Below are 12034 nucleotides of genomic sequence, written 5' to 3' on the forward strand. Positions count from 1 at the left end.
TCATTACAAGGATAGGTACTACTTAAAAGTTGTAAGGTAGTAAGGTGGTGCATGCACCCCTTACTAAGATATAGATTACTGTTATAATTTCCAATAAAATAAAGAGCAGAAGCATTAAAGATAAGAACGTCTTCTTTATTCCAATCATCCAGTCTCCACATATCCCTAAGGTGTGAACATTCTAAGGTGAGCTCTCAGAGGAGCATACTAAGAGAGGAGGAGAGAGCAGTGGAGGTGGGAATGTACCAAGGAGGAAAAATGGGGACAGGAAGGAAATACAACACATCTCCCTTCCTCAGGGTGAAGAGGGGTACAATTGGCTAGAACAAGGAACAAAAACTTTCAGAAACTCTTAAGTAATATTGACCAGACAATCACCACTCCAGGTCTGTCCATTGTCAAGATGAACCACATTTTTGCTGGATTTAACCACTCTTTGTGACGGCAGGTACTTACTCAACCCTGGTTGAACATGAGTGGGTTTCTTTATCACAACAGGTGTGTTGGGATGGAGTTCATGTTCTTTAACTCCATGTTTCTGGTCATACCAGCTTTTATATTTCTTTTGATGTTGTTGAACCTTCTGGTGAGTTGTTTCTTGATTGAAGTTGACTTTCTTTCCTCCATCCAACCACCTTCGATTAATGTTTGTGCTGGGTTCTCTCCCTCTTAGCATTACAAAAGGAGAAATCCTAGTGATGAGGTTAGGAGTTGTGTGGTGTGCCAAAATACATTCTTTCAACGACTCTTCAATTTTGAGGTTGTTTGAGATCGCTAGTTGTATATGATCCTTGATCATTCAATAGCTCTTTCCACCAGCCTGTTGGCTTTGGTACAATATAGCGCAGTTATCTCATGTTTTATATTAAATTTGACGAGGAAGTCTTTCATCGTTTCAGAGATATACCCCATTGTCTGTGACAAGTGTAGCAGGCACACCTTCAAAGTAAAATATATTTTCCAAGAAGGAAATGAGATTAGCAGTGTTTGTGGTGGGGGTAAATTTGATGTTGATTCAATGGGATGTATAATCGATGAGGACAAACATACACCTCTTTTGGACTCCTAACATTTCCATAGGACCAATTATATCTAAGACCAACTTGGTCCAAGGTACTTCTGGGACTTCAACAGGAGATAAGGGCACTTTCCTTACGATTTTGCTCTTATCGATATTGGCACAGCTGGAACAATCCTTCACCTTTACTTCTACTAAGGAGTCCATTTTTGGGAACCAATAACAACTTCTGAGTTTGTTTTTTGTAAGGCTCCTGCCTAGGTGCCCTTCATGAGCAAGATCAATTATTTTATTCTTCATGTTTTAGGGAAGAACAATTTTCTCATTTCGGTATATTCTGTCGCCCACGGGAGATAGATCATATCTGACTTCCCAAAAGTCTTTAATGGTGTCTGGAACTTGGGATTTGTTTTCTGGCCAGCCATTGATGATCAAGTCTTTTAGAATATGTAAATCTTTGTCATTTTCCATGCTCTCATCCCATTCCTCCTTGGTGAGGGATGCAATATGAATGGACAGAATTGGAACATCTAGTTTGTCTTCATCATGACTAACATCAAGGCCTGGACAAGTAATCAGCAACAACATTCTCAGGTCCAGGTAAATACTCCACCTTGAAACAATAATTTTCCAATCCCAGCACCCATTTCATGATGCGAGGAGATGTATTATCATTTTTTGATGAAAACATGAAAGTTAGTGGCTTGTGATCAGTGCATATAGTGAATTTAATGCCCCATAAGGAAAATCTAAAATGGTTGACTGCCCAGAAGCATGCCAACGCCTCTCTTTCAATAACAAAATAGTTGCGTTCTGAAGAACTCAGGGATCGCGAGGCAAAAGCTATGATAATTTCACCCTTTTCATCTTTCTGTGACAGTGTCGCCCCCAACCCTTTGTTGGATGCATCAGTGTTTAAATGTGTTTTCTTTTTATCGTCAAAAGCTCAAAGTGCTGGTGACTTGAGGATATGTGGTTTTATTATGTCAACCATTTCATTATGACTCTTCTCCCAAGTAAATTATTTACCTTTTGTAAGAGCTCATGCAGGCCATTACAAAATTCAGCATCGTTTTTGACAAATTTAGCCATATATTCAGCCAGCCCCAAGAAGGATTTTAATTCATCTTTGTTGGTGGGTTATGGGGCATCCTTGATAGCTTGAATCAGACTATAAGTAGGTTTGAAAAACTGTTGGGAGATAGTGTGTCCCTGATAGTCAACAGAGTTCACCCTGATCTTGCACTTATCAAATTTTACAGTTAATCCCGCATCTTGAGTTTCTGGCAGACTGAGTAAAGGACATTATCATGTTCTTCTATAGATGACCCATACATTAATATGCAAACAAAACAAGTGATGGACCGAATGTGGATCAATGTCACACATTCATCCCAGTCCAAAGATCTGGGCCCAAATCCATCGTTTTTTTGCACTCCACACCACCCTGGGTTAGACAATGGCGATATGCAAATCAGCTCTGACCCTGTGCCCCATGGGAACAGTCCAGTCCGAACTACAAAAGCCATGTCCTTCCCAGAACGGAATCAAGCATCCGAGGACCGGACCAGTTTCGAGGTAACACCTCTCATCAGCCCGGCTAGCTTGACTCCAGTGGTGTTGAGTGCCTGGGACCCACGTCTGGGCATCCCCAGCGCACTTATGGCGGCAATTGCAAACAAAACAAGTGATGGACCGAATGTGGATCAATGTCACACATTCATCCCAGTCCAAAGATCTGGGCCCAAATCCATCGTTTTTTTGCACTCCACACCACCCTGGGTTAGACAATGGCGATATGCAAATCAGCTCTGACCCTGTGCCCCATGGGAACAGTCCAGTCCGAACTACAAAAGCCATGTCCTTCCCAGAACGGAATCAAGCATCCGAGGACCGGACCAGTTTCGAGGTAACACCTCTCATCAGCCCGGCTAGCTTGACTCCAGTGGTGTTGAGTGCCTGGGACCCACGTCTGGGCATCCCCAGCGCACTTATGGCGGCAATTGCAAACAAAACAAGCGATGGATTTAGGCCCAGATCCTTGTACTGGGGTGAATGTAAGACATTGATCTACATTCTGTCCATCAAATTGTTTTTTGTAATTTTCTCCCTGAGTGTACTGGGGTAGCTCAGACGTGGGTCCCAGAGCCTCCACACCACTGGAGTCAAGCTAGCCGGGCTGATGAGAGGTGTTACCTCGAAACCGGTCCGGTCCTCGGATGCTTGATTCCGGTCTGGGAAAGATATGGCTGTTGTAGTTCGGACTGGACTGTTCCCATGGGGCACAGGGTCAGAGCTGATTTGCATAAAGCCATTATCTGACCCAGGGTGGTGTGGAGTGCAAAAAAACGATGGATTTAGGCCCAGATCCTTGTACTGGGGTGAATGTAAGACATTGATCTACATTCTGTCCATCAAATTGTTTTTTGTAATTTTCTCCCTGAGTGTACTGGGGTAGCTCAGACGTGGGTCCCAGAGCCTCCACACCACTGGAGTCAAGCTAGCCGGGCTGATGAGAGGTGTTACCTCGAAACCGGTCCGGTCCTCGGATGCTTGATTCCGGTCTGGGAAAGATATGGCTGTTGTAGTTCGGACTGGACTGTTCCCATGGGGCACAGGGTCAGAGCTGATTTGCATAAAGCCATTATCTGACCCAGGGTGGTGTGGAGTGCAAAAAAACGATGGATTTAGGCCCAGATCCTTGTACTGGGGTGAATGTAAGACATTGATCTACATTCTGTCCATCAAATTGTTTTTTGTAATTTTCTCCCTGAGTGTACTGGGGTAGCTCAGACGTGGGTCCCAGAGCCTCCACACCACTGGAGTCAAGCTAGCCGGGCTGATGAGAGGTGTTACCTCGAAACCGGTCCGGTCCTCGGATGCTTGATTCCGGTCTGGGAAAGATATGGCTGTTGTAGTTCGGACTGGACTGTTCCCATGGGGCACAGGGTCAGAGCTGATTTGCATAAAGCCATTATCTGACCCAGGGTGGTGTGGAGTGCAAAAAAACGATGGATTTAGGCCCAGATCCTTGTACTGGGGTGAATGTAAGACATTGATCTACATTCTGTCCATCAAATTGTTTTTTGTAATTTTCTCCCTGAGTGTACTGGGGTAGCTCAGACGTGGGTCCCAGAGCCTCCACACCACTGGAGTCAAGCTAGCCGGGCTGATGAGAGGTGTTACCTCGAAACCGGTCCGGTCCTCGGATGCTTGATTCCGGTCTGGGAAAGATATGGCTGTTGTAGTTCGGACTGGACTGTTCCCATGGGGCACAGGGTCAGAGCTGATTTGCATAAAGCCATTATCTGACCCAGGGTGGTGTGGAGTGCAAAAAAACGATGGATTTAGGCCCAGATCCTTGTACTGGGGTGAATGTAAGACATTGATCTACATTCTGTCCATCAAATTGTTTTTTGTAATTTTCTCCCTGAGTGTACTGGGGTAGCTCAGACGTGGGTCCCAGAGCCTCCACACCACTGGAGTCAAGCTAGCCGGGCTGATGAGAGGTGTTACCTCGAAACCGGTCCGGTCCTCGGATGCTTGATTCCGGTCTGGGAAAGATATGGCTGTTGTAGTTCGGACTGGACTGTTCCCATGGGGCACAGGGTCAGAGCTGATTTGCATAAAGCCATTATCTGACCCAGGGTGGTGTGGAGTGCAAAAAAACGATGGATTTAGGCCCAGATCCTTGTACTGGGGTGAATGTAAGACATTGATCTACATTCTGTCCATCAAATTGTTTTTTGTAATTTTCTCCCTGAGTGTACTGGGGTAGCTCAGACGTGGGTCCCAGAGCCTCCACACCACTGGAGTCAAGCTAGCCGGGCTGATGAGAGGTGTTACCTCGAAACCGGTCCGGTCCTCGGATGCTTGATTCCGGTCTGGGAAAGATATGGCTGTTGTAGTTCGGACTGGACTGTTCCCATGGGGCACAGGGTCAGAGCTGATTTGCATAAAGCCATTATCTGACCCAGGGTGGTGTGGAGTGCAAAAAAACGATGGATTTAGGCCCAGATCCTTGTACTGGGGTGAATGTAAGACATTGATCTACATTCTGTCCATCAAATTGTTTTTTGTAATTTTCTCCCTGAGTGTACTGGGGTAGCTCAGACGTGGGTCCCAGAGCCTCCACACCACTGGAGTCAAGCTAGCCGGGCTGATGAGAGGTGTTACCTCGAAACCGGTCCGGTCCTCGGATGCTTGATTCCGGTCTGGGAAAGATATGGCTGTTGTAGTTCGGACTGGACTGTTCCCATGGGGCACAGGGTCAGAGCTGATTTGCATAAAGCCATTATCTGACCCAGGGTGGTGTGGAGTGCAAAAAAACGATGGATTTAGGCCCAGATCCTTGTACTGGGGTGAATGTAAGACATTGATCTACATTCTGTCCATCAAATTGTTTTTTGTAATTTTCTCCCTGAGTGTACTGGGGTAGCTCAGACGTGGGTCCCAGAGCCTCCACACCACTGGAGTCAAGCTAGCCGGGCTGATGAGAGGTGTTACCTCGAAACCGGTCCGGTCCTCGGATGCTTGATTCCGGTCTGGGAAAGATATGGCTGTTGTAGTTCGGACTGGACTGTTCCCATGGGGCACAGGGTCAGAGCTGATTTGCATAAAGCCATTATCTGACCCAGGGTGGTGTGGAGTGCAAAAAAAACGATGGATTTAGGCCCAGATCCTTGTACTGGGGTGAATGTAAGACATTGATCTACATTCTGTCCATCAAATTGTTTTTTGTAATTTTCTCCCTGAGTGTACTGGGGTAGCTCAGACGTGGGTCCCAGAGCCTCCACACCACTGGAGTCAAGCTAGCCGGGCTGATGAGAGGTGTTACCTCGAAACCGGTCCGGTCCTCGGATGCTTGATTCCGGTCTGGGAAAGATATGGCTGTTGTAGTTCGGACTGGACTGTTCCCATGGGGCACAGGGTCAGAGCTGATTTGCATAAAGCCATTATCTGACCCAGGGTGGTGTGGAGTGCAAAAAAACGATGGATTTAGGCCCAGATCCTTGTACTGGGGTGAATGTAAGACATTGATCTACATTCTGTCCATCAAATTGTTTTTTGTAATTTTCTCCCTGAGTGTACTGGGGTAGCTCAGACATGGGTCCCAGAGCCTCCACACCACTGGAGTCAAGCTAGCCGGGCTGATGAGAGGTGTTACCTCGAAACCGGTCCGGTCCTCGGATGCTTGATTCCGGTCTGGGAAAGATATGGCTGTTGTAGTTCGGACTGGACTGTTCCCATGGGGCACAGGGTCAGAGCTGATTTGCATAAAGCCATTATCTGACCCAGGGTGGTGTGGAGTGCAAAAAAACGATGGATTTAGGCCCAGATCCTTGTACTGGGGTGAATGTAAGACATTGATCTACATTCTGTCCATCAAATTGTTTTTTGTAATTTCCATACATTAATATGTCATCTTGGAAGCATAATGTGTTCTTGATACCTCCAAGTATTTGTTGCATTATGTTTTTAAAGATTGCTGCCGCGGAGGCCAGACCGAACAGCATTCTGATGAACATGTTAGCTCCAAATGGTGAAGTGTATGCCATTAAAGGTCTCAACTCCGGGTGCAATTCCACCTGATGATAAGCCATTAAGAGATAAACACTGAAAAGAACCTGGCTCTGCCCATGGTGCTTAACATTTCATTTATGTTGGGTAAGGGGAACCTCTCCACCCAAATATTTTCATTTAGGCTGCGCAAGTATTCACTGAGGCGAATGCCTTGTCCATTTGCTCTGGAAAATAAAACTAGGGGCGCTAGCCATTCTGAGTAATCAATAGGTTGTATGACTCCTAAATCGTATAATTTGTCCAATTCAGCTTTGAGGGTTTTTCTTAATAAGAAGGGTACTGGCCGTGTCTTGTGAACGATGGGTTTGGCTACTTGTCTTACTTTAATTTTATGTTGATAATCCTTCAATTTACCTAATTTATCTGCAAATAAATCAGGAAAGTCTTGGTACAATGATTTATTGGTGTTAGGATTGTCCACCAGAATGACTTGATCCTTGTTGCTGGGGTCTAAGATGATCCCAAGCTCTTTCTGGTGTTGCCATCCAAGAAAATTAGCCCCATTCTCAACTATATAGATTTTCCCAACTGTAGATCTCCCTTTTAAAAACATTGAGAGCAATAACCATGCCAACAAGGGGGATGGGGTCTTTCGTGTAACCTTCTGGAGAAATATCAGGTGGATTTAGATCCAATTCCCTACCACTCATAGAATTCTTGAAATCTAAGATATTGATGAGGCTAAAAGGAGAACAGGAGTCCGCAAACATTTCCAGAGGCTTATTGTCAATAATTATAGTGCATTTGGGGTATTTGGGTTTGACAGAGTCATCAATGTCTTTTAATTGAAAAACAAATTTAGCTAGAGTTTCATTTTCCTTAGTGACCATTTTTACAGCAGTGTTAATTGCTCCTTCTCTACACACTCAAGCTAAATGACCTCTCTTATTACATATTTTGCATGTGACTCCACGTGCGGAAAAGAAAGGGCTATTTGCTAAGTGATTGATGCTACCACATCTAAAACATTTAATACTTTGACCATCTTTGTAACTTTAGTAACTTCTTTGTTTTTAATTTTAAGAACTTCTCTGTGATGGGATTCTGCTTGAATGGTTGCTGCAACTTCGTCTTTTGTTTTCATTTCTTCTATGCATTTGGGATTATGTTCTATGGGTTGAGCAATTGCAAGGGCTTCTCTCAACGAAACGTTTTTTGCAAGCAGCTTCTCTTGAATTCTTGTGTAATTTGTGCATCTAACTAAATAATCCTGTATAAGGTAATCATTTAGATCGCCAAATTCACATAATTGGGTTAAACCTCTGAGTGCTGCAATATAGTTATTAATAGACTCATTTTTTTCTTGCATTCTGCTAAAAAAAATCATGGCGTTCCAGTACTACATTGACTTTATCACCAAAGTGTGTCTCTAATTTCATAAGAGTTTTATCATAAACATCAGACTCATCATCATCTTCTAAAACAGGTTCAGAAAGCATTTCATACCCTGTGCGACCATGGACACCTAAGTTGTGTAAAAGAGTGTGCTGTTTCTGCACAGCAGAAAACTTCTCACCCCCCCTTGCGATGAGATAGGACTCAAATAATTTTATCCAACCTTTGCAATGGATTTCCGGGTCACCACATTCATTGAGAAAAGATGATTGTTATTTTATGTCTGGAGTACCCATGGAGACGTAGATGTGGGTTATGATGTGAAGAGTTGAAAAAAAAATGTAAATAATCACAACGTAACTTAGCAATGGGATAGGGGCAAGGTGAACTTGTAGTACTAGAAATGCCCAGAAGTGAGTCAGCTAAGCAGAGCAGAGATGGAAGCATTTGCAAATGGTGGAACAACGTATGTGTAATAATTCCTTTATTTAGATATAAAACATATCTTTAAAAGATTACACAAATCACATTGTGTACAGTTTTATGAGTAGAAAATGATAAAAAAAGTAGAAAAATAAAATATGACCGTAAGCATGCTAGTTAAAACATTTCAATTTGTAGATTAGCCCTCCCGGTCTTTACAAGTGTATATTAAAATACATGTTCAGTCTTGACAATGAGCAGAGGCCTCAGCAGTGTCCATTTTATCTAGTGTGCGGTAGGCTTGCTGAATGAATTTGGCCAAATTTATATTTAAAACAATGTTATCTAGAGACAAAGCAGCAATAATGGCATGCCTACAGGTCCGAACTCCCAGCCTGTTCCATTCTGGCTTGAGCAGACACCTGCGTTGAGAATTAAATAAGGGACAGATGCAGAGCACATGCAAAATTGTTTCTGTTGCTGTCCCGCTTCCTCCTCATGTTGTGTCCTCCTTCTTACGGCGCCAGGTGGGTAGATTTTGAAGAAATCGCCAATCTCCCATTCTTAGGGCAATCAGACAGCGCTTTTTTGATTATATTTTTAAAAACAGTCTGACTGGGGTTAAGAGCCCAAAGGTTGGCAACTGACATTTGATGGATATAGTCATTCAGAAGGCGGCCGAATGTTCCCCCTGGATTAGTCTCATTGATATCTTTCCAGATTAAAGATTCTAGTGTACCTGGTTCTGCCTGTCTTAATTTATGACAGAGCTTAAGATAGGTACCAACATTAGAGTCTTCATAGTTGCTTAATCCCAGCTCTAATCTAATCTGGGCCGGGGAAGCGGTGCTCGGCAAATGAAGTGCCTTTCTATAGATTTTAGTTGTGTGTTTATTTAGGGCAGTGTTCATTTTGCCTTTAAAGATCTCTATGCCATATGAGAGTGTTGGCCCGATCTTTGCTCTAAGGACTTCTAATAAATGGGCAAGGGTTGGACATGAGAGTTTCTTTGATAGTTTGGCCAAGGATACCACTAGGGCCGTTGTTTTAGCTGTGATTACGCTGCTTTGCTTTGAGAAGCTGCCCCTTGAGTCCAAGTGGATGCCTAAATATTTGTATGATTGGCCAATCGAAAGACTTGTTTTATTGATTGACCAACCATCGCCACTGTAGTGTTTCTTACCAAATGGGACTATCAGGGTTTTTCTCCATAGTAATTTCTAATTGATTGTCAAACGTGTATTGCAATACTGCATCAATGAGCCTTTGTAACCCTACTCTAGTGAGGCTAAACAGGGCCAGGTCATCGGCATATAAAAGGTTACATAATGCCACACCTCCTATTTTGGCTGGATGGCTATTTACCTTTTCTAGAGTGCTTGACAGGTCGGCTGTAAATAGGTTAAAGAGAAGGGGGGCCAGCACGCATCCCTGCTTGATTTTTCGCGAGAGATGCGAGCCGGACCCTAACTTCACTCGAACCCATGTGTCAGAGTAGAGTTGAATGATTGTGTTCAGTATTTTGTTTGGAATACCCCACTGTGTCAGTTTTTTCCAGAGAGCCGCCCTAGGCACTCTATCAAACGCTGCTTTGAAATCAACAAAGCAGCAAAAGACCATCCTGCATGTTGATAAAGCTTTGTCGATTATAGTGGAAACTGCCAATAAATTTGTCGTAGTTCCTGAATTGGCAACAAACCCTGTTTGATTCAGGGGAATCAGATCGTTGTCCTTTGCCCATTGCCTTAAAATGAGTCCTGCAAAGTGTTTCGCCTCTATGTCCAGTAGGGCGATTAATCTGTAGTTATTCGGCATGGCTCGTGATCCAGCTTTGTGAATGGGATGAATTATTGCGCCCCGCCATGAGTCCGGGATTGTCGATGTCCTCAAGGTATGATTAAAGAGATTTAGTAACACCGTGGACCAGAAAGGGATGTCCGATTTGAATAACCTTTGTGGGAGGCCATTCAGGCCTGGTGCTCCATCTTGTCTCCCTTTTGTCACTGCTTTGACAACTCGTTCCTCGGTTAGTACAAGTGCAGGAGTGGTCCCCCAAGTTGTATCGAGGGAGGTATTAAGTGATACGTCAGCTCCAATCCCACATGCCCTAGGTGGTCTGGTGCAGTCATGCTGGTCTTGTGCCTGAAAATGATCTGTTAAGTATGTTACCCATTCTGCTTCCTGGATATTTGCTGAGCCAGAGTTTGTTAGGTTCAGGTTGGTGCGATTAACAAGGGACCTGAATTTCCTTGAGTTTTTTTTGCCTGCATTCCCACACCAATTTTACCCAATATTGGTTTTCCTGAGCCTGTTTCCCTTGGGAGACTGCCCTCCTGAATGCTTTTTGGGCATGGTGATATGTGGCAAGGAAGGCGCTGTTCCCCGGGAATTTTGAAACCAACCTCAATGCAATGTTCCTTGCTCTCTTTAGTGGTTTTATGACGGTGGAGGTTGCAGCCCCTACTGGTGGTGAGCGATTTGATCTCTGCGCAGTCGCTGGATATGAGTTGATCAGGTGCAGGCACAACTGCGACCATTTCCATATCGGGTTGGCATCTTTATCGAGGCTGCCTGTTGTGAAGTCCTTGCTTGTTTTTAAAGCACTCTGGCTGTTGGATTCATTCCATTTGAGGCGCTTTAGGTTTTCAGTATGAATTCCCTTGTAGGTTATAGGAGCCGCTTTATGGAAATCCGGATTTGTAGTGAAGGTGATGACCTGGGGCCTGTGATCGCTTTCAGACCGTTGGTGGATGCAAAAACTGTTCAACTTAAACAGTAGTTCTGAATTACAGATAGTAAAATCTAAGTAAGACTTTTTTCTTCCGTTCGACCAGGTCCAATTTGGAGGTGAATCACTTGTTGACCTTCCGTTCACTACCAGGTAGCCTGCGTTGTAGAATCTCATCAAAGAGAGCTCACCTAATATATTTGGGGCTTGCTTCAGAGGTTTAGATTGAGTCAAAGCCTCAATGATGTTAGTCAGGTCCGGCCCTTCCATGACTGCTGTGTTCCCCTGAAATAGATTTGTGTTGAAATCTCCCGTAATGATGCAGTCCGAGTTGGGATATTCAGCGGCGATGTCATTCATGATCTCGCACAGTCGGACCAGGTGGTCTTTTTTTGTACGGGTGCTGGGGTTGATGTACACATTGACGAGGAGGAGTGAACGCTGCTTCCTCCAGGGGTTAATTTTGACCCCGAGTAACCAGTCTTCTTTGAAATGAAATTGATTGAGAGCACCTTTTAGGTTGTTTGAGATTTATATGGACAAACCGCCTTTGGGGTGGCCAAATCGGCTGTCCCTGAGTGCTGGTTTTCGGAATTCAATGAATCCTTCTATGGGGCGGCCCTCTGTCGCCCAAGTTTCCTGTAGGGCGATTGCTGCATGTTTGCACAAGAAAGCCATGGTCTCATCATTTGAAGATTTTTAGTGAAGTCTACTGATATTCCATGAACATAGCGAGAATGGAGGCCGCCCTTGTTTGTTGTCCCTTTTGTGCTGTGTGTCCTCCGCTGAGAGGGGTTTTCGAGAGGGATTGTGTGTTTCTACAAGTGTTTCAACCACTGGCGGTCAGTTTGAGTGTTTTGATGACAGGATTGCTGGCAGCCACCCCCAGCCATAATTAGGTTCTACATTGTCCCAGCTTTTTCGGAGCCTTTTGTTTCAACGTCGGA

This window comes from Lissotriton vulgaris, chromosome 4_2 (genome assembly GCF_964263255.1).
Source record: "Lissotriton vulgaris chromosome 4_2, aLisVul1.2, whole genome shotgun sequence".
NCBI classification, from domain to species: Eukaryota; Metazoa; Chordata; class Amphibia; order Caudata; family Salamandridae; genus Lissotriton; species Lissotriton vulgaris.